A 19,719-nucleotide genomic window follows, 5' to 3' on the forward strand; every position below is an offset into this window, starting at 1 on the left:
AGCAAGTGTCTTTTGATTTCATGGCTACAGTCACCATCTGCAGTGATTTTGGAGCCCAAGAGAATAAAATCTGCCCCTGTTTCCATTTTTTCCCTGTTTGCCATGAAGTGATGGGAACAGATGCCATGATCTTAGTTTTTTGTATGTTGGGTTTCAAGCCAACTTTTTCACTCTCCTCTTTCACCTTCATCAAGAGGTTCTTTAGTTTCTCTTCGCTTTCTGCCATTAGGGTAGTATCATCTGCATATCTAAGGTTGATATTTCTCCCTGCAGTCTTGATTCCAGTTTGTGGTTCATCCAGCCTCGCATTTCACATGCTACCTCTCCTGAGATGTTACCTATGGCCGACTTTGTAATTTCCCAGTGGACTTCTGCCTTGGTACCTCCCAGGGGATCTTGGCTCCTTGGATAGCAGAGGCGGCTCTTTCTAGCGTCTTCCTCATGGAGGGCTGCTATAGGCTCCCATGTGGTCTGCAGGCCAGACATTTCAACTACCGTCAAGAAACAGATTTTCCTTTTCTTTTCCTGTGAGTGAGGACAACCAGCAGCAACATTAGTCGGAGCATCACTGGATCCACAGGCCTTGACAGTCCAGGCTTAGTTGAAAGGAGGGTTCGTTTCTCTTTAAGTTAGAGGCTCAAAGGAAGATGGAGGGATGTAATAACATGCAATGAGATTTATGATAAGTACAGACTGATGAAAGAGCTCCATTTGAAAGTGTTGCATGCTTTCAAAAGTAACAGTGCTTGGCCCGAACATGGCACGGAGGAGGGAAAAGGGCAACATTTCAAAGGTGCTGTTTCTTTGTACTGTCAAGGAGTATTTTGACAAATTGCTCCATAGACACGCGAGTTGGTGTGTGAGGTCCAGCAGGTGTGTGATGGATGTGGATGACTTCATCAGAAGATTATTACTTTCTTAGTTATTGCAGTTCTTGGAACCATGGGGGGAAATACTGCCTTGAAAATGACAGATCCTGTGAGTTATGCAAACTCCAGAAGAAAAACTCCTTGTGGCTATTTTTAGTGATTCTGATAGTGTGAAAGTGTTGTGGCCAAATAGATACAACATCTTTTTTAATTTTTTTGGAAACAAAGCAATTTAAAACTCATAGTTTAAAGTTTCATAGTTATGAAAAAAAGAACTTTGTGATATGAAGCCAAATTTCATACGTAACAGATGAATATGTTTATAAATACCTAGATATTTGGAGTTTAAGAATTTTCAGCATCATCTGGATTGTAGAATGTGGACCAATTCAACCTATTTTAAGTGAGAAGACAAGATATTTTAAAAAATTTTAATTTTGTCGTCTTTTTAAAGCAGAAATTGTGATTTTCCCAGGATTTTTAAAATTACTTAATTTATTTTAATTGGAGGATAATTACTTTACAATATTGTGATAGCTTTTGCCATACGTCAACATGGATCGGCCGCAGGTACACTTGTCCAGGATGTTTTTGAAAGAAATGCTGCAGTAGCTTTCCCCCTTTTGCCTTGTCCATGAAAGCGGAGTTGTTTGATATTAGAATCTCCGGCCAGAACGGATGCCATTGTGTTTTCCCTGGACCAGTGTCGGCCATCTGGGCTCCATCCGTGCTCCCTCATCTCTGGAGTTTGTTCCTCTGCCCCCTACCAGCTGTGCCCACCTCTGCCTAATTTCTTCCGCTTTGCCATGCTCAGCCTGCACACCCGCCAGGCAGCCTAGCCTGCCCACCCACCGTGGCCCTTGTCCGTGTCCACTGAGAGCACGTAGCCATTTGTGGGATGATGTGCAGGTCTGAGTGTACTGTCCAATGTCACACCACTCCCGGGGGTGCGTGGGGCTCAGGTGCCAGGAAGTGTGTGATGTCCAGACTGTGATGTTAGCTGTGTCCCCACCTCCCTGCCAGGCCAGGCCTGTGCTCAGGTGTTCTCCTACTGTGTGAGTGGCGGCAGGGGGCTGGGTGGGCATTTTGGACCTGTTGGGTACCCCTCCTCGATGTGTATCCCTCACCCCTCCAGACTCTGCTCCAGATAGCCCCTTCCTGCCCGCCCCCCACCCCCCGACCTGCCAGGGGAGGCAGAGTGGCTGGTTATTTCTGCCCAGGGCTTTGTTAAATAATCCAGATCCCTGGGACTCCTGAAGATGGGGAGGGCAGTGTGTTTAAAGCAGGTCTGCTTTCGGCATCCCCACCCACTCCCCGCCCAGGTAACAGGTTATTGACATCTACACACCGAAGCCAGGGGACCTTCCCTGGGTCATGGGTTGTGTACATACTGGAAGGACTGATGCTGAAGCTGAAGCTCCAATACTTAGGCCACCTGATGCAAAGAGCTGACTGATGCTGGAAAAAAACCCTGATGCTGGAAAGATCGAAGACAAAAGGAGAAGGGGATGACAGAGGATGAGATAGTTAGGTAGCATTACCAACTCAATGGACGTGAGTTTGAGCAAATTCTGGGTGATAGTGAAGGACAGGGGAGCCTGATGTGCTGCAGTTCATGGGTTCGCAAAGAGTCGGACAGGACTGAGCGACTAAATAGCAACATCTCTTACAGATTAAACGTTTCAGATAACTTTTCCTGTGACATTTGAGGCTAGTTTATATCTAAATTGGAAGGACTTTAACTGGGGTAAATATAGGCTTTATTTATTTATTTATTTTTACTCGTTTCATACATGTTATTTTACATGTTTCAGTGCCATTCTCCCAAATCTTCCCACCCTCTCCTCCCGCAGAGTCCATAAGACTGTTCTATTTTTTAAACAGCTGGAAATGCTCTAAGGAGGCAGTGAGTGATCTGGGCTTTCACGGGATTTGCAGCGCGTGGCAGTGGTGGGCAGAGCCCCACCTTGCCGCAGGCAGCCGTGTCCTTGACCTGAGTGGCTACTCCCGAGGGTGGCCCCATGTTGAGTGGGACCCAGGGTCTCCTCCAGGCCGTGGCGGCGGGCAGAGTCTGCACTGGCCTTGCTCTGCTTATTTTCCCTTCCTTTTAACGGGGTTGAGGGGGGAGGAAGCAGGATCCTGACTCCTCACTTTCCTTTACTGTGAGAAGACCACACAGTGAAAGGCATGCATTTTATGTGAAGCTAGGTGATTTTCTTTTCCTCCTGTGCTTCTCTGGGCCTTTGATTGAGCAGAGCGGCTTTCTTGAGCAAAAGGGGGATGGGGCGCTTTTCAGACCTGGCCCGGCCTCCTCTGTGGTCCTCTGGTCAGCCTCTGCCCCTGCCCTGTCCTCCTCCCCAGTGTCCTCCCCGCCCCCCCTCCTCACTTCTCTGCCAGAGCCTGTTTTGTGGTTTGGCTTTCACTCAGAGGGATGGGGGTCCCTGGAGGCATGTGAGGAGCTGAGCAGCACCGTGGAGCCTTGGGTTTGAGAGGGTGGCCTGGCTTCTCTACTGGGGAAGCTGCAGTCGAGAAACCTGGCAGCAGAGTCCTGTGCTTGGACCAGGCCCGTCGGGGAGACACAGTTGGTGCCTGGATCCCTTGTGGGCTGTGTGGGGGAAAGGGTGGAGTCAAGTGGCATTGTGGTCTTCTGACCAAGCCAGTGGACTGGACGTTTCTGCTGAGACCCAGAAGTGGTGACCTCTGGAGGACCAGGACTTTGGACAGCTGGGCTTGAGAGGCCGGGGGACAGCGGAGTGAAGTGTGCAGGGCGGCTGTGCGTGTGTCCTTAGAATTTGCGGCGAGGTTCGAGGGCGCCTGTAGTTTCTGGTATGTTTAGACGGTGAAGGTGGGTGAGCCCATGCGGAGGAAGGGAGGGTGAGATCTGAGCAGTGGGTGCTGGGGCCCTCACTGTTCAGGGAACTTGAAGTCGGGGGGCCACTGCTAAGGGGACTGGGGGTGGTGCGGGAGCAGGGCAGCAGGGGTGCAGCCTCGGGGGCTCCCGGGAGGCAGGGGTGAGGTGGGGGGGGGACCCAGAGCTGACCTCTGCCCATGGCCTGGGCGGGGGGTGCAGAAGCCCAGCAGGCAGACTGTGGATCAATAAGGAGGTGCAGGGTGTTTGCAGGGTAGAAAATATGACCAGCCTTGAGAGTTAGGTATCTTCCCACAGAGTTAGGTATCTTCCCGCAGAGGAGAAACTTGGAAGCATCACCCTGTGGGTGGCGGCCACCCTGGTGTTCGTACGACTCCCACAGCCCGGTGCCCTCATGACGTGCACATGTGTGTGGGGTCTGTGTGCATACGCACACACTAACCTGTACGCAGGTCCCCAGAGCCAGGCATTTAGCTTATTTCTAGCCACACTGGAATAAAAAAGTGCTTGTGTGCCCATTTAAGGCTCCTGGATTAAGAACACTGTGGTGAAGCGTGAGGGCCGATGACTGGAGATCTCCAGGGCTGCAGGCAGTTTGCAGCTATATCTGCCGCCTTTCCCCATGGCCTCCCCTTGCAGCCACACCTGGACAGTTCTTTAGGTAAAGGCTCTGTGCCCAACTCCAGCCTCAGTCAGATGGACTGGGATGTGGGGCTTGGAACAGGACTTGGAAACGCCTCATGGCTCAGTGCTAAAGAATCTGCCTGCAGTTCAGGAGATCCAGGTTCGATCCCTGGGTCGGGAGGATCCCCTGGAGAAGGAAATGGCAACCCACTCCAGTATTCTTGCCTGGAGAATACCATGGACAGAGGAGCTTGGTGGGATACAGTCCGTGGAATCGCCAAGAGTCAGATACAACTGAGCGACTAACATTTCATTTTCATTTCCGGGGGTTCTAGTATGAGGCCAGAGCTAAGAACTGGGATTCTATGGGGATGATTGTGAGGTACTGAGAATGGCCAACACAGGCAGAAGGAGGGAGGGAATAGGGGGTCTGCTTAGTGGGGGAGGGGCGGGGCTGGGGAGGCACCTACTGACTCATTAACCAGAATGGGGACTGCAGGTGGAGGGGGTCTACGGGGCGTCACTCAGCTTTGAGGGCTGCGGACCTGTGTGGGGACAGCTCTGGGCCGTGGGAGCTGTGAACAGGTGCTCTGCCGAGGGCAGGGCTGGGAGACGACTTGTCCACAAGGAGCTATAAGCCAGGGTGGGTGGTAGGAGGGGCAGTGAGACCACCTGGAAACGCACCTCCTGTGCCAGAGAGCCTCTGTGATCTGCGGGAAGAACCACTGTGAAGTCAAACCCAGAGAGGGACCCAGAGAAGAGAGTCATTTGGCAGGTTTTGGAGGACTGTTGAGACAGTTTCGGTGGTGAGGCAACGCATTGATTTGGGGGATCCAGGCTGTGGGTTTAGAAGCTACTGTATCAACATTTGCAGATGGATGCAGGGAGACAGCAAGGCTGAGACTGCTGATTAAGAGAGTGCCCCCTCCTTCCTTCCCTCCCGCCTTCTCCCCTTCCTCCCTCCAGTCCTCCTAATATGGGAAATGAATAGGCACATTCCTTGGCCTGGGGAGGGAGCAGTGTGGCAGCCGGATGAAAGAGCTCTGAGACCTAGGGGCCAGAGGGCCAGGGAGCCGGGAGTGAGCAGAGGGCTGGCCGTCCAAGCTGACCTGCAGGGGTTTAGATTCTCTGCAGGGGGCGGCAGCAGAATGCCTGAAGGGAGGTTCAGGGTAATAGAAAATGCGGCAGTATTGCTGCTGTGGAGAAAGTGATGGCCCAGGTTGAAAGACAAATCCCAGATTCAGGGAGGTTCTTCGAGGTTGCGCCTTGGTGGCTGATGTTACCCTTTATGCTACCTGGGAAAAGTCCTCCAAGCAGCACCCTGTGACATGGTCTCAGTTTTCTTGTGACCCTCTAGTCTCGACTCTGCCCTTCCTCCACTGGAATCTGGGTGCCCTGAATGTAAGAAAATTGATGTTTCACTGTAGCTTGTGGCTTCTTCCTCAGAGAGAGCAATCAAGTCACACCTGGAACAAAACATTGTTATTCTTTAGCAGCAAAGAGTTTAGTCTTTAATTAAAACTGATATATCTAAAGTGAATCAATCTGGATTATTTTGAAGCCGAGGACACTTCCTGTGGCTAAACTGGATCTAATCGGTCCAGTCTTATGCCCTGGGACCCTTAAGACAGTAACAAAGCAGGGAAACCCATCGTGATGAAGCTTAAAATTCCAGGGCTGCTGTTATGGAATCCAGCTTGAGGCAGCCAGACCCTAGGAATTACAGGGTCTCCTAGCGTTGTGACATTCAGTTAACCTAGATGGCGGTCACCGCGCAGTTGTTTGGTCTTGTAGCCTCGTCACCTCTCACCTTGTGGCCCTGCCCGAGAATCACGTGAGAAGGTTTGCAGTCCTGGCTGTGTGTTCATCATGAGCACTGTGGGCAGAAGTTGACTGGAAGCCTCAGCCCCAGACTCAGGGAAGGGACATGCAGGGGAGCAAATCCTCCGTGCCAGCCCCCCTGCTTCATCATTGTTAGATGGACTCATGTCCATTCCTACAAGAATGAGAGTGGACACCTAACTCCACCCTGGAGAGAGACTTAGGAAGTGTGAATCCTGTGTTTGGTGGATCAGCGTGTAGGGGACTCTGGGCGGGTAACACAACTCAGAAGCAGAAGCTCCATGTGAGGGTCCCTTAGGGTCTCCAGGCTGACCTGTGACTGAGAGCTCCTCCAGACATTTCTAGGCTGAGGTGACAAGCCTGGAAGGGCTTCACATGTCAGGGCTTTTGCTAAGTGTGACTCCATGAAACACTGAATTGATAGATTTAAAAATAAGATTGTCTGTGCGCCCCAGATAGTTAAGGTGGTGGAGAAAGCAGGGCTTGGGAATAGGGTTAGACCACAGAATCACACACTTTCTACTGCCTGATGCGGTGAAAGGGCCATGAAGTTTAAGAGTAAGTCCAACGTCTGTACTGGTCAGAACTGACAGAAACAGGCAAACACAGGACACACTGCTGGCTGGCATCTTTGCAGCTGGCCTGCCCAGGGCCCTCTCGGAAACGCTCTTCAGATCCTGAGCTCTGCACCTCGCTGCTCTGTGGCCCGATCAGAAGCAAGGCTTGCTGTTCTGACCCACAGTGAATATGAATCTGATACTATGAGAGCCGAAAAGAATGATATGCCTTGCTGAGTTCACCGCAAATCGTAGCAAGGTTTCAAGAGCTCGAGCTGCATCAGTTCTTTTCAGAATTTAAACACAGAGATTGTGTTCATTTATTTTGAGGGGTAGGTGGTTCAGATACTCGCACAACATTTTACAGGTCCAAAGGGTCTTCCTTGGAAAGTTAAGCTTCCACCCCCAACCCAGTTTCCGGCCCCCGAGAGCAGCCCCGCTGCGGCTGTCAGTCCTCTGCTGAGAGGTCTCCTCCCCCAGTGAGGACTGCCGCCCACCTTTGTTTTCTCCGCTCCTCGTCACCCCGTACCTTAGAGCACCATCCTAGGGAAATGCCTTGTTGATTTGCTTATTTACTTATGTGCTTAAACTGACTCATTGGAAAAGACCCTGATGCTGGGAAAGATTGAAGGCAGGAGGAGAAGGGGATGACAGAAGATGAAATGGTTGGATGGCATCACCGACCTGATGGACATGAGTTTGAGCAAGCTCCGGGAGTTGCTAATGGACAGGGAAGCCTGGCGTGCAGCAGTCCATGGGGTTGAAAAGAATCGGACACAACTGAGCAACTGAGCTGAGGTGAAGTATAGTTGATTAACAGTGTTGTATTGGTTTCTGGTTATAGCAGAATGATTTAGTTATATATATTCTTTTTCATATTATTTTTTATTACAGTCTGTTTCAAGTTATGAATATAATTCCCTGTGCTGTATAGTCGGTAGGTCCTTGTTTTTCATCCATTATATATATATATATATATATATATATATATATATGTATATATAGTAATGTGTATCTGTTAATCCCAAGCTCCTAATTTATTTCTCTCCCCTTTTCCCCATTGATAACCATAATTTTTTTACGGGGTGAGTTTATTTCTATTTTATAAATAAGTTCATTTGTACTTTTTCTTTATATTTCACATATAAGGAACATATAATGTCTTTCTCTATCTCAATATGACAATCTCTAGATCTATCCATGTTACTGCAAATGGCATTATTTTGTTCTTTTTTTTATGGCTGTAATATTTCATTGGGCTGGAAGAAGCACAAGCTGAAATCAAGATTGCTGGGAGAAATATCAATAACCTCAGATATGCAGATGACACCACCCTTATGGCAGAAAGTGAAGAGGAACTAAAAAGCCTCTTGATGAAGGTGAAAGAGGAGAGTGAAAAAGTTGGCTTAAAGCTCAACATTCAGAAAACGAAGATCATGGCATCTGGTCCCATCACTTCATGGGAAATAGATGGGGAAACAGTGGAAACAGTGTCAGACTTTATTTTTCTGGGCTCCAAAATCACTGCAGATGGCGACAGTGGCTGTGAAATTAAAAGACGCTTACTCCTTGGAAGGAAAGTTATGACCAACCTAGATAGCATATTCAAAAGCAGAGACATTACTTTGCCAACAAAGGTCTGTCTAGTCAAGGCTATGGTTTTTCCAGTGGTCATGTATGGATGTGAGAGTTGGACTGTGAAGAAGGCTGAGTGCCGAAGAATTGATGCTTTTGAACTGTGGTGTTGGAGTAGACTCTTGAGAGTCCCTTGGACTGCAAGGAGATCCAACCAGTCCATTCTGAAGGACATTAGCCCTGGGATTTCTTTGGAAGGAATGATGCTAAAGCTGAAACTCCAGTACTTTGGCCACCTCATGTGAAGAGTTGACTCATTGGAAAAGACTCTGATGCTGGGAGGGATTGGGGGCAGGAGGAGAAGAGGACAACAGAGGATGAGATGGCTGGATGGCATCACTGACTCGATGGACATGAGTTTGAGTGAACTCCAGAAGTTGGTGATGGACAGGGAGGCCTGGCATGCTTCGATTCACGGGATCGCAAAGAGTCGGACACGACTGAGCAACTGAACTGAACTGAATATTTCATTGTATGTGTACCACATATTCTTTATCCATTCCTCTTTTGATGGGAACTGAAGCGCCTCTTGATGAGGGTGAAAGAAGAAAGTGAAAAAGCTGGCTTGAAACTCAACCTTAAAAAAACCAAGATCATGGCACCCTGTCATGTCACTTCATGGCAAGTAGAAGGGGAAAAAGTGGAAACAGTGACAGATTTTATTTTCCTGGGCTCCAAAATCACTGCAGACAGTGACTGAAGACTTGAAATTAAAAGACTCTTGCTGTTTGGAAGGAAAGCTATGACCTAGATAACATATTGAAAAGCAGGGACATCACTTTGCCAACAAAGGTCTCATAGAGTCAAAGCTATTTCCAGTAGTCATGTCCAGTGTGAGAGTTTGACCATAAAGTAGGCTGAGTACCAAAGAATTGATCCTTTTGAAGTGTGGTGCTGCAGACTCTTGAGAGTCCCTTGGACAGCAAGGAGATCAAACCAGTCGTCGATCCTAAGGGAAATCAACCCTGAATAATCATTGCAAGGACTGACGCTGAAGCTGATGAGACGGAATCTCAGGCCTTTATGAGAATCATTGAAAGAAGGAAATGAAGAAGATCTGATGCCGTCACCTGCCGTATTTTTTACCAGAAACCTGAGTCCAGAATCTGGAAAATGTGATTTAGGTATAACTTCTTGGGGCTTTCTTTTCAAGTTTTCTTTACAGGAAAAGAAGTCTCTTGTCAGCAATCTGAGTTTCATTATAGGGACAAGTGCTTTCCTCTTAGATGTTGATTGGAAGGATTTTGGAGTGTCCGTATTTTATAAAGTATTTAAATCAGGGGCTGTTTTGTAGCGTAGCCTTAGCTTTTCTGACGAGTGTGCTGCTGGGGTGGTGGGGGTGTGGCTGGTAATGTGGGTGGCATCCTGCTCATTTTCCCTTTTTGACTTCATTGATTTAGTCTCTTAATTTCTGTTTCTGTTTTTATAGTTTTCATGTGCAAAGAGCTATCCCTTGGAAGGTACCAAGAGGCAGTTAGTTTACAGTGAGTCATAAAACTCAAGGATCAGAATTATCATAAGTGGTGGTGCCAATAGTGAAAATAAAATTTTAATGAATTTATATACATATATATATATATGAAACTAAGTTATTTTCAAAGGGCCCCAATTTTAGATCTGTATGTAATTAATCCTCATTTTCAATTTCAAATTATAATGGCTTTTCTTCTTGCGCCATCCTGCCCTCTCCAGGGTGCCCCAGTCACAAGCGGGCAGGGTGTCCAGATGTGGGGGGCACCCTGTCCTTCCTTTGCTCTGACTGTCAGGCCTGCAGAGGTTTCCTGCCCATGAGACCTCATGTCCCTCTGTGGCCCTGGGCAGGTCACCGAGCATTGCAGAGCTGGTGTACGTGTCTGAGATGTTGGGATGACCGCACTCGCAGGTGTCATGCTGTGCAGGGAGCACTGCCCTGTGTGGGTGTTGCCTGTCCTCTGCGCACGCTTACCCAGGGTGGGTGGGTGTCTCCACAGACGTGGACGTGAGGAGGACCTTGTGTGGTGTTCATGTAGGTTCCTGTTGGTGTCCAGTGCTGCCCCCAGGCCTGCGTTGGTGAAGTTGCAGGGCCCGTGTCCTGTGCCACCTGCCCATCCCTGTACTGTCCTCCTCCCTTCATCTCCTGACTGTCCAGTGATGCCACCTTGTCAGGCAGGTCCTTTCTTCCTTACTAGAACATTGGAGAGTTGACACATGACCTCCAGGTCCACCTGCTCCCACCGTGGTGGAGGAGGGGGGTGGAGGAGGGTGTCCTCAAGCCCAGTGTCAGGATGAGGGCAGCACAAGGGTAGGGGGTCTCACGTTGGCCCCTCCAGGCCACATACCCAAGTCCCATTCCTGGGGAGGTTGCACCTGATCCCCGGCTTTGGGCAGAGCCAGGCTGGTCAGGTGGCTGTGCAATGACCAGCGGGCTGATCACTCTCTGTCTGCAGGTCTGTTGGGTTGGGACAGTAATAGCGTCTTGATGGGGAATGTGGAAAGGATTCCATGCTTCACACAGGTAAACGCAGACAGGGGCGTGGCCAGCATCAAGCGGGCTGCGGTGGAGCTGTGTGTTCTTACCATCTGTCATCCTCGTGACTCGCGGTCATGTGTTCATCTGAAAATCCCACTGATTTTCTATCAGGATGCTGAGCAGCCCACCTAGGGATGAAGGGCTTGGGACTCAAATAGCCTATTTTTCTTTTTTAATTGAAGGATAGTTGCTGTACAGTAGGATATATGTTATAGGTGTACAATATAGTGATTCATAATTTTTAAAGGTTATGCTCTTATTTAGGGTGATTATGAAATATTTGTAGATTATTTTATATACAATAGTTCATACCTGTTAATCCCTGGCTCCTATATTGGCCCTCCCCGACACCCCTTGGGAACCATTAGCTTGTCCCTGAATCTGAGCCTGCCTCTTCATTGCTATAGTAGTTTGCTGTTGTTCAGTCTCACTCAGTCACATCCGACTCTGCAATCCCATGGACTGTAGCACATCCAGCCTCCCTGTCCTTCACTGTCTCCCGAAGTTTGCTCAAACTCTTGTCCACTGAGTTGATGTTGCTATTCAGCCATCTCATCCTCTGTCATCTGCTTCTTCTGCCCTCAGTCTTTCCCAGCATCAGGATCTTTTCCAATGAGTCAGCTTTTCACATCAGGTGGCCAAAGTATTGGAGCTTCAGCTTCAGCATCTGTCCTTCCAATAAATATTTAGGGTTGATTTCCTTTAGGATTGACTGGTTTGATCTCCTTGCAGTCCAAGAGACTTTCAGGTTGCTGGTTTATTGTAATTTTTAGATTCTTCATATAAGTCATATCATACAGTTCAAGTAGCATATTTCAGACAAGTCTCTTTCAAAGTACTGAAAATGTGAAGTCCTAAGGTCCTGGTCACACACATGGGGTCAGATTTAGAGCTTTGTCTTTCAGGACACACAATTTTAAATGATGGAGTCATTCTTTGCTGCAGGTGGTTCCGACGTCTATTTAACCTGTGTCCTGCTGCTTCTACCGATGCCTGGTGGAAAAAGGCTAAAATGGCATTCTAAAAGGAATTCTTTATATTTGCATAGGAAAAAATGTTTAAAAGGCAAAAACATCCAAGGCATAAGCTTCCAGTTGGGAATCTAGCCCTCAGCATTCAGACAGAGTGTAGTGTATGTTTCACTTCAAACAGCTTCAGAGCCGTAGATTCCGCTTCCCCAGCCCCTACAGAGGTGTAATTTCTCAAAGCTTTCTTGCAGTTTTCTTCCATTTTCTCTCCCTTGCAGTCATTATTTAAAAAGGAATAATAATTGTAAAAGAAAGAGATGAGAGTGGTGGTTCTCAATATCAGAAATACTCTGGCAGCTGAAAACAGGGCCCCTCCCCTGCTGTGAAGTCGTGGTTTCTCTGGTCAGGGGTGCAGCCCAGTCCTGGAGTTTTAGGAGCTCCCTGAAGGGGTTTGCGGCACAGCCCAGTGCTGGGGCCAGGGCGGCCCATGTGCACCGCCTACCAGTCCTGAAACACATGTGGTCCTGCAGGCCCCGACCCCAGAGTCTCTGATTTAGTCGGTCTAGGTCTTGACTAAAATTTGCTTTTTAATGAGTTCCCAAGAGATGCCTGTGCTGTCTGTTCATAATTGAAAACCATGGGACTATAAGGTTCTAGTTAAGAAACTGGGCTTCTGGACCAGACTGTCTTACTACCTTCAGGTCTTCCCATCACTTGCTCTGGGACCCTGACCATCTTGCTTCATTTCCTCATGTAAACAATGGTCATCATACACACACGCATTCATAGACGTGCTTAGCCCAGGGCCTGGTCTAAACACGTTCATGGCACTGTTCATATCGGAAAAACACATGTGGAAGGAGGGTGGGTTGTATGTAATTGCATCTATGATGTTTTCTATCTTCAGTTCAGTTCAGTTAAGTCGCTCAGTCGTATCCGACTCTTTGCGACCCCATGAACCGCAGCACGCCAGGCCTCCCTGTCCATCACCAACTCCCGGAGTCCACCCAAACCCATGTCCATCGAGTCAGTGATGCCATCCAGCCATCTCATCCTCTGTTGTCCCCTTCTCCTCCTGCCCTCAATCTTTCCCAGCATCAGGGTCTTTTCCAATGAGTCAGTTCTTCACATCAGGTGGCCAAAGTATTGCAGTTTCAGCTTCAACATCAGTCCTTCCAATGAACACTCAGGACTGATCTCCTTTAGGATGGACTGGTTGGATCTCCTTGCAGTCCAAGGGACTCTCAAGAGTCTTCTCCAACACCACAGTTCAAAAGCATGAATTCTTTGGTGCTCAGCTTTCTTTATAGTCCAACTCTCACATCCATACATGACCATTATAGCCTTGACTAGAAGGACCCTCTATCTTAAGGTTTCTTTTTTTAGTTTATTCTGATTTGGGTATGTACTTTAAAGTTATAGTTCCATGGACATTACCAGATTTCTTTCTTTGCATGCACGTGTACATGCTCAGTCATGTTCGACTCTGTGCGACCCCATGGACTGTAGCCCACCAGGCTCCACTGTTCATGGGATTCTTCAGGCAAGAGTTCTGGAGTGGGTTGCCATTTCCTTCTCCAGGAAATCTTCCCAACCCAGGGATTGAACCTGTGTCTCTTATGTCTCCTGCATTGGCAGGTGGATTCTTTACCATTGTGCCACCAGATATCTTTACTAATGTCCATAGAATTACTGTATGGTTAAAAGAAATCATCACAGTCCTTTTTTTTCCAATTAAAATTTTATTTTAATTTTGAATTTTAAAATTTTATTTTAATTTTAGGTGGGTTTTAAAATTCTTAAAAGATTTGTCTTTTATTATCTTTCTTGGATAATAAATTCTTGGATTTTCATAAATTTCATCATGTTTCAGTTTCTCTTTTTTTTTGACCAAATTTCCTGCCTTCTGCTTCAAGACTGGATTCGCATTTTTCGTTTAATGCCTTTTTCCTTTTGTGGATGGTGCAAGAATCGTGGCCTTTGTCCTCCTGTTGTTTCTCTTGCTTCGTGTTACCTCTCTCCACAAGGGATGGTATTCATTGACCTAATTGTCCGGAGACTGTTCTTATATTAATTTCCTCCTCGACCAGCTATTGAGGCCAGGGATTGTTTTTAATTTTCGAGTGGCTGAGTTGTTGCTTTTTACATGTACTTTAAAGTTTCTCCTTGTGTTGTGTTTGGCTCTAGCTCAGGGCGGGTTGGCATGATGGTTGGCTTTCCCTGTGTCCGCCCTGGGACAAGCGGAGTCAGGTCTGTGCCTTTATGTGGCTGGGTGGAAGGAGTTCAGCACAGGTGTCCCTTAGCTCAGAGACCTGGACGTGTTAGCAAAATGCACTGATGTTTTTGTTGGCAGTATTTTAAAAGATTCACGGGTATTTGTAAATATTTGCAGATGTCCATTTTCATGCATATTCATGAATTCTCTTTCAGGATGCAGTGTGTGTATTCTTTTTATCCCAGTTTGATTCCTTCTTTCGCCTGAAGTGATGAGCACAAGTGTCCGAGCGCACACACTTTTTGTCCATTTCTTCTTGTAGGTGTCAGAGTTTTGGTTGGTTTGTTGGCTTTTAACGTAAACTTTTTACTGAAGCGTAACATCCATTTTTATAATTTAAGATTCATTTTTGTGTGGATTTGTTATTTGGAGAGTAGAGACCTAATACTGCTTTTGTCTATTGCTTGCTATACTTTAGTCTACGGGGATTGGTGTTTCTCTGTTTTAATTACACTTTTCTCTCATTGCCGTCACTGTTGTTGGTGTTTTTGAGTGTGTGTTTTGTTCTTGTGTCTTTGCCTGCTCTGTCTCTGTGTCTCCCTTTCCTAGCTCTCTTTTTAAAGCAAATTTTCAATTTCAATTTGCCCTGGGTATTTTTTCTTTTTTTTACATCGGAATATTTTTGGTTGAAAAGAAGGGAATTGGACAGTTGACATTTATTGCTCCATGTCCTCCGTCTTCTGAACAGTTGTTTCTGGTTTGAATGCTTCTTCATCTGCCCATTTTCTATTTCCCTTTGATGTTTCAAGTATTATTAGTTTCCTTTTATCCTCTTATTATGATGTAAAATGCAAATATTCTCCTTTCAGTTCTGCAAGTGATTATCTTAATATATCATGAGCATCGCTCAGTTACATTGTTTTCCCAGTAAGGAGCAGGCTTTTATGTGAGGTACAGATTTCTTTTTAACAAATCCTGCAGTGATTTATTTTAGGATGTGAAGCTTCTCTTTTCGATTTTTAAAAAAATTTAAATTAATTTTTCCAGTTTTATTGAGATATAATTGACATATAAAACCATCTAAGTTTGTCGTACTGTATAATTATTTGACTTATTATGGAATGATGACTACAATTATACTATTTAGTTTTATGCTACCATATATGTGATGCTGTTTAACCTTCTAATAGCCAACTAATGGGCTTCCCTGGTGGCTCAGCTGGTAAAGAATCCACCTGCAGTGCAGGAGACCTGGGTTCGATCCCTGCGTTGGGAAGATCCCCTGGAGAAGGGAACAGCTACCCACTCCAGTATTCTGGCCTGGAGAATGCCATGGACTGTATACTCCATGGGGTCACAGAGTCGGACACGACTGAGTGAGTTTCACTTTCACTTTTTTTCACTTAGCGAACTAATAGTTGACAAATCCTTCCTGAAGCCCTACCGTGTGCTGTCTGGGTGTGGCAGAATTCAAGGCTGAATTCTTGAATGAGGAGGGGTTTAATAACACCCCACAAGCAATTCTGGGTGAATGTCCAGTGCTGGCTGTCGCTGTGGCCAAAGGTGACAGGCCAGTAAACTTGGACCGTGTGCTGAGGGGTCGGCAGAGGCAGGCACGCTGACTGTTCTGAGGGTCCTGCAAGAGGGGTGGCGCTTGGGGAGAGAAAAGAGCATGTGTGAATCAGATGCTCTGGAGAGTATGAACATTTCCTGTGGACATGTAGCAGACTTTCCCCACAGTACTAAATGCACATCTTGAATGTGTGGTTACCTAAACAGAGAAAGGGACCATTTACACAGTCGGGATTCAGGGGTCCTGGGAGTGGCCGGTTGCCTTAGGTGTCGTGGTCTTTTTGTAGGAGTGGGTTGGAGATGGAGGTAGACACGGTGAACATTTTTGGAGCTGATGCCCGGAAGGAGAGGCACTGGGGTGGGGGAATGGAGCAGTCAGAGGGCAGCGCCTCCAAGCTGCAGGAGGACAGCCCATGGACGCTGCAAGTGGGCGTTGGCCACAGGCCCCGACCTGACCCGTTTTCACATTCTGGGTTGCAACCCATCGCTGTGCCTGGAAGTCAAGTCAAGATGAAAAGCATGTTTAATGAGAAAAATAGAGCAGAAGGTGAAGAATCGGGGTGGACCGCGTGGAGGCTCCACACCGGCTGAGCTAGGGTGTCTGGGGGCTGTGGGAACCATCCAGCGTCTCTCACGGTCGACGTTCTCGTGTCAACGTCACCCTCACGGCAGGGGGGATCAGAACACCTTACATCTACCACGAGCATCATGTGTAGTTGGTTGTGACCTGAAAAGCATGAATAATCGCTTCATCCACATCTTCTGGAGTCTTCAGAGTTTCTGGTGGGAATGCCCCATGTACATTTCAGAAAACGTGTTATTGAGTGCAGCATTTTTCAAGTTTATGACCGTTGTATCATTTTAATTTAGTACACATTGCCCTAAATTGGAAAAAAAATAAACATGAAATGCAAAGAACAAAGCCATGTTCAAGTTCAGCTGCTGGGTCCATCCACGAGTGTAAATATTTACAGTATTAAGAAAAATGTTGACTCTGGAATCAGCAAACTTTTGACTTTGTCTGAACTGTTTTTCTGAACTACAGTCCAATAAGGAAACAAGTACAAGTTTTATGAAGAAGAGTATCTGAATTTTTATCACAAGTTCAAAACTCAGTCAAAATGTGGCATACATTATTTACATTGGAATTTGTGCAAAAGAGGACTTAACTTTCAGAATTAAAGGGTTGTATGGAACTATGACAGTGAGCAAAACTTGGCAATGAACCCCTTGAATCGAAAGAGTGAGACAATAGTTTGGTACAGTTTCTTAGTCATTCTACACCTGTTCATGAGAATGCCTTCTATCATCATAGATACACAGTTGCAGTATCAACCAGCTTCGGAAGTTGTTCCTGTTTATCTGTATAAGCACACTGTTTTTGTTAACTCCACCGATGATTTAACATTTAAATTCTTTAATGTAGCACAGTCTATCAGAACTTCTGTGCTGTTGTAGGACATTTAGAAGAAATGCTTTCTCAAACGCCCAGACATGGGGAACAGACTTGGGGTTGCCAGTGGGGCGGGATGGGTTGGAAGTTTGGGGTTAGCAGAAGCAGACTGTTACATACAGGCTGGATAAACAGCGTCTTACTGTATAGCACAGGGAACTCTATTCAATATCCTGTGATAACCATAATGGAAAAGAATATGAAAAAGAATACATATCACTATGTATAATGGGATCACTTTTCTGTATGGCAGAAATCAACACAATATGGAAAATCAACTATACTTTAAAAAAAAAGAAGAAGATGATTGAGGTTGCCTGTCCAGAGATGGTACAAGTTTTTCAGTCTCCATGAGAGTAGGATAATATTAGAACTTTTAGTCTTTGTCAGGTATGGATGGTAAGATGATTTTTATGCAGGACTTGCTGGATGGATTCCATTTCACCTCCCAGACAGCTGGGTTACACAGAATCGCAGAACTGAGAGAGTGTATTGTTGGTCAAGACACATGGAAATGTACAAACTTGACTAAAGAAAGAAGTATTTAGAATCACTACTTTATACAGCCCCAAGCTTTAGCATCCTAAGAAATTCTTCCAACTCTATTGGTTATATAAAAAAAAAATTAGTGAAAGTTGTTAATTTTATTAAAGGATGCTCACTGAATAACCAACTTTTCAGTAATTTTTTGCAACATGGGGATAAAATATGAAAAACAAAATTTGCCATTTCAGCTGTTTTTAAGTGTGCAACTCAGTGGAATTAAGTGCATTCATAATGTTGTGTAAACATCACTGCTGTTTCCAGAACCATTTCATTATCCCAAATGGAAATTCTGTGCCCTTTAAACAAACCCTCCTCCTACTAGACCCTGATTGCTTCTATGTTTTGTCTTTAAACTAGGTGTTAACTCATATAAGTAAGATTTGTACTTTGTGATTGGCTTATTTCCCTTACCATAATGTCTTTAAGTTTCATCCATGTTGTAGCATGTATCAAAATATCATTCTTTTTCAAGGCTGAATAATAGCTCATTGTTTGTTTATAGTAATTTGGCTTAGCCATTCATCTGTCAGTGGATATTTGGTTTAGTCCCATCTTTTGGCTACTGTAAATAGTGCTGTTTTGAACATGGATATACAGGTACTTCTGATTCTTTTGGGTGTATACCCAGAGATAGAATTGCTGGAACTTATGCTAATTCTATGTTTAATTCTTTGAGGAATATACATACCATTTATTATGGAGGCTGTACCATTCTACATTTTTACTAGCAATGCAGAAGGGTTCCAATTTCTCCATGTCCTCGCCATGTTTATTATTTTTATGATGTCTTATTGTGGTTTGATTTGCCTTTCCCTAATGACTAATGATGTTGAGCATCTTTTCATGCTTACTGATCATTTGTGTATCTTCTTTGGAGAAGCGTCAAGTCCTTGGCCCTTTTTTTATTGTGGTTGTATTATTTTGGATATTAAGCCCTTATCAAATATATTATTTGTAACTATTTTTTTTTCCCTTTCTTGGGTCTTTTCACTCTCTTGAGAATGTCCTTTGCACAAAAGTTTTTAATTCTGATGAAGCCCAGTTTCTGTGATTTTCCTTTTTTGCATATGCCTTTGGAGTCATCAGACGGTAAAGCGTCTGCCTCCAATGCGGGAGGCCTGGGTTCGATCCCTGGGTTGGGAAGATCCCCTGGAGAAGGAAATGACAACCCCCTCCAGTACCCTTGCCTGGAAAATCTCATGGACAGAGGCGCCTGGTAGGCTACAGTCCATGCGGTCACAAAGAGTCGGACACGACTGAGTGACTTTACTTTTGGAGTCATATCCTGGAAATCATTGTCACATCCAATATCATAAAAAATTTTCCTTATGTTTCTTTCCAAGAGTTTTATAGCTTTAAGTCCTTTATCCATTTTTTAATTAGTTTTTGTTTGTATGGTAAGGTAAGAGTCCAACTTTATTCTTTTGCATGCAGATATCTAGTTTCCCAGAACCAGTTTTCAAAAAGACTGTCCTGTTCCCCATTAAATAGTTTTGGGACCTTTATTGAAAATCAGTCCGGCGTTTGTGTGAGTGTTTATTTCTGGTCTGTCTGTTCTGTCCTATTAGTCCATGTCTGACCTTACACTGGTAATTACATTGTCTTCATCACCACAGTTTTGTAGTGAGTTCTGAAATTAGGCAATGTGAATCCTCCAACTGTGTTCTTCTTTTCCAAGATGTTTTTGGTTACTTGGGGTCCCATGAGAATCCTTAGGAATTGTAGAAAGATATATTGATCCCTGCAAAACTGCCAGTGAGATTTTGGTAATGATTGCATTCGATCTGTAAATTGCTTTGGATAGTTTTTTTCATCTTAGCAATATTAAATGTTTCAAGCTATGAATACATAATGTTTTCCTTACAGCATCTTGATATTCTTATAGCAACATTTGGTAATTGTTGATAATTGGTGCACAAGTCTTTTGCCTCCTAGGTTACATTTATTCTTAATTATTATTGTTGCTATTTTGAATGGAGTTGTTTTCTTGATCTCCTTTTCATTGTTGGTGTTCAGAAACACATGTGATTTTTGCATGTTGATTTTTGTATCCTATAACC

The 19,719-nt window shown here is 45.4% G+C and overlaps 1 protein-coding gene across 6 annotated transcripts in view; it reads left to right on the forward strand.

The window, feature by feature from the left end:
- Positions 1–19,719, forward strand: part of GRB10 (growth factor receptor bound protein 10) — a 218,970-nt gene that overhangs the window by 50,852 nt on the left and 148,399 nt on the right. The window lies entirely within an intron of this gene.

Source organism: Bubalus bubalis, chromosome 8 (genome assembly GCF_019923935.1).
Source record: "Bubalus bubalis isolate 160015118507 breed Murrah chromosome 8, NDDB_SH_1, whole genome shotgun sequence".
NCBI lineage: Eukaryota > Metazoa > Chordata > Mammalia > Artiodactyla > Bovidae > Bubalus > Bubalus bubalis.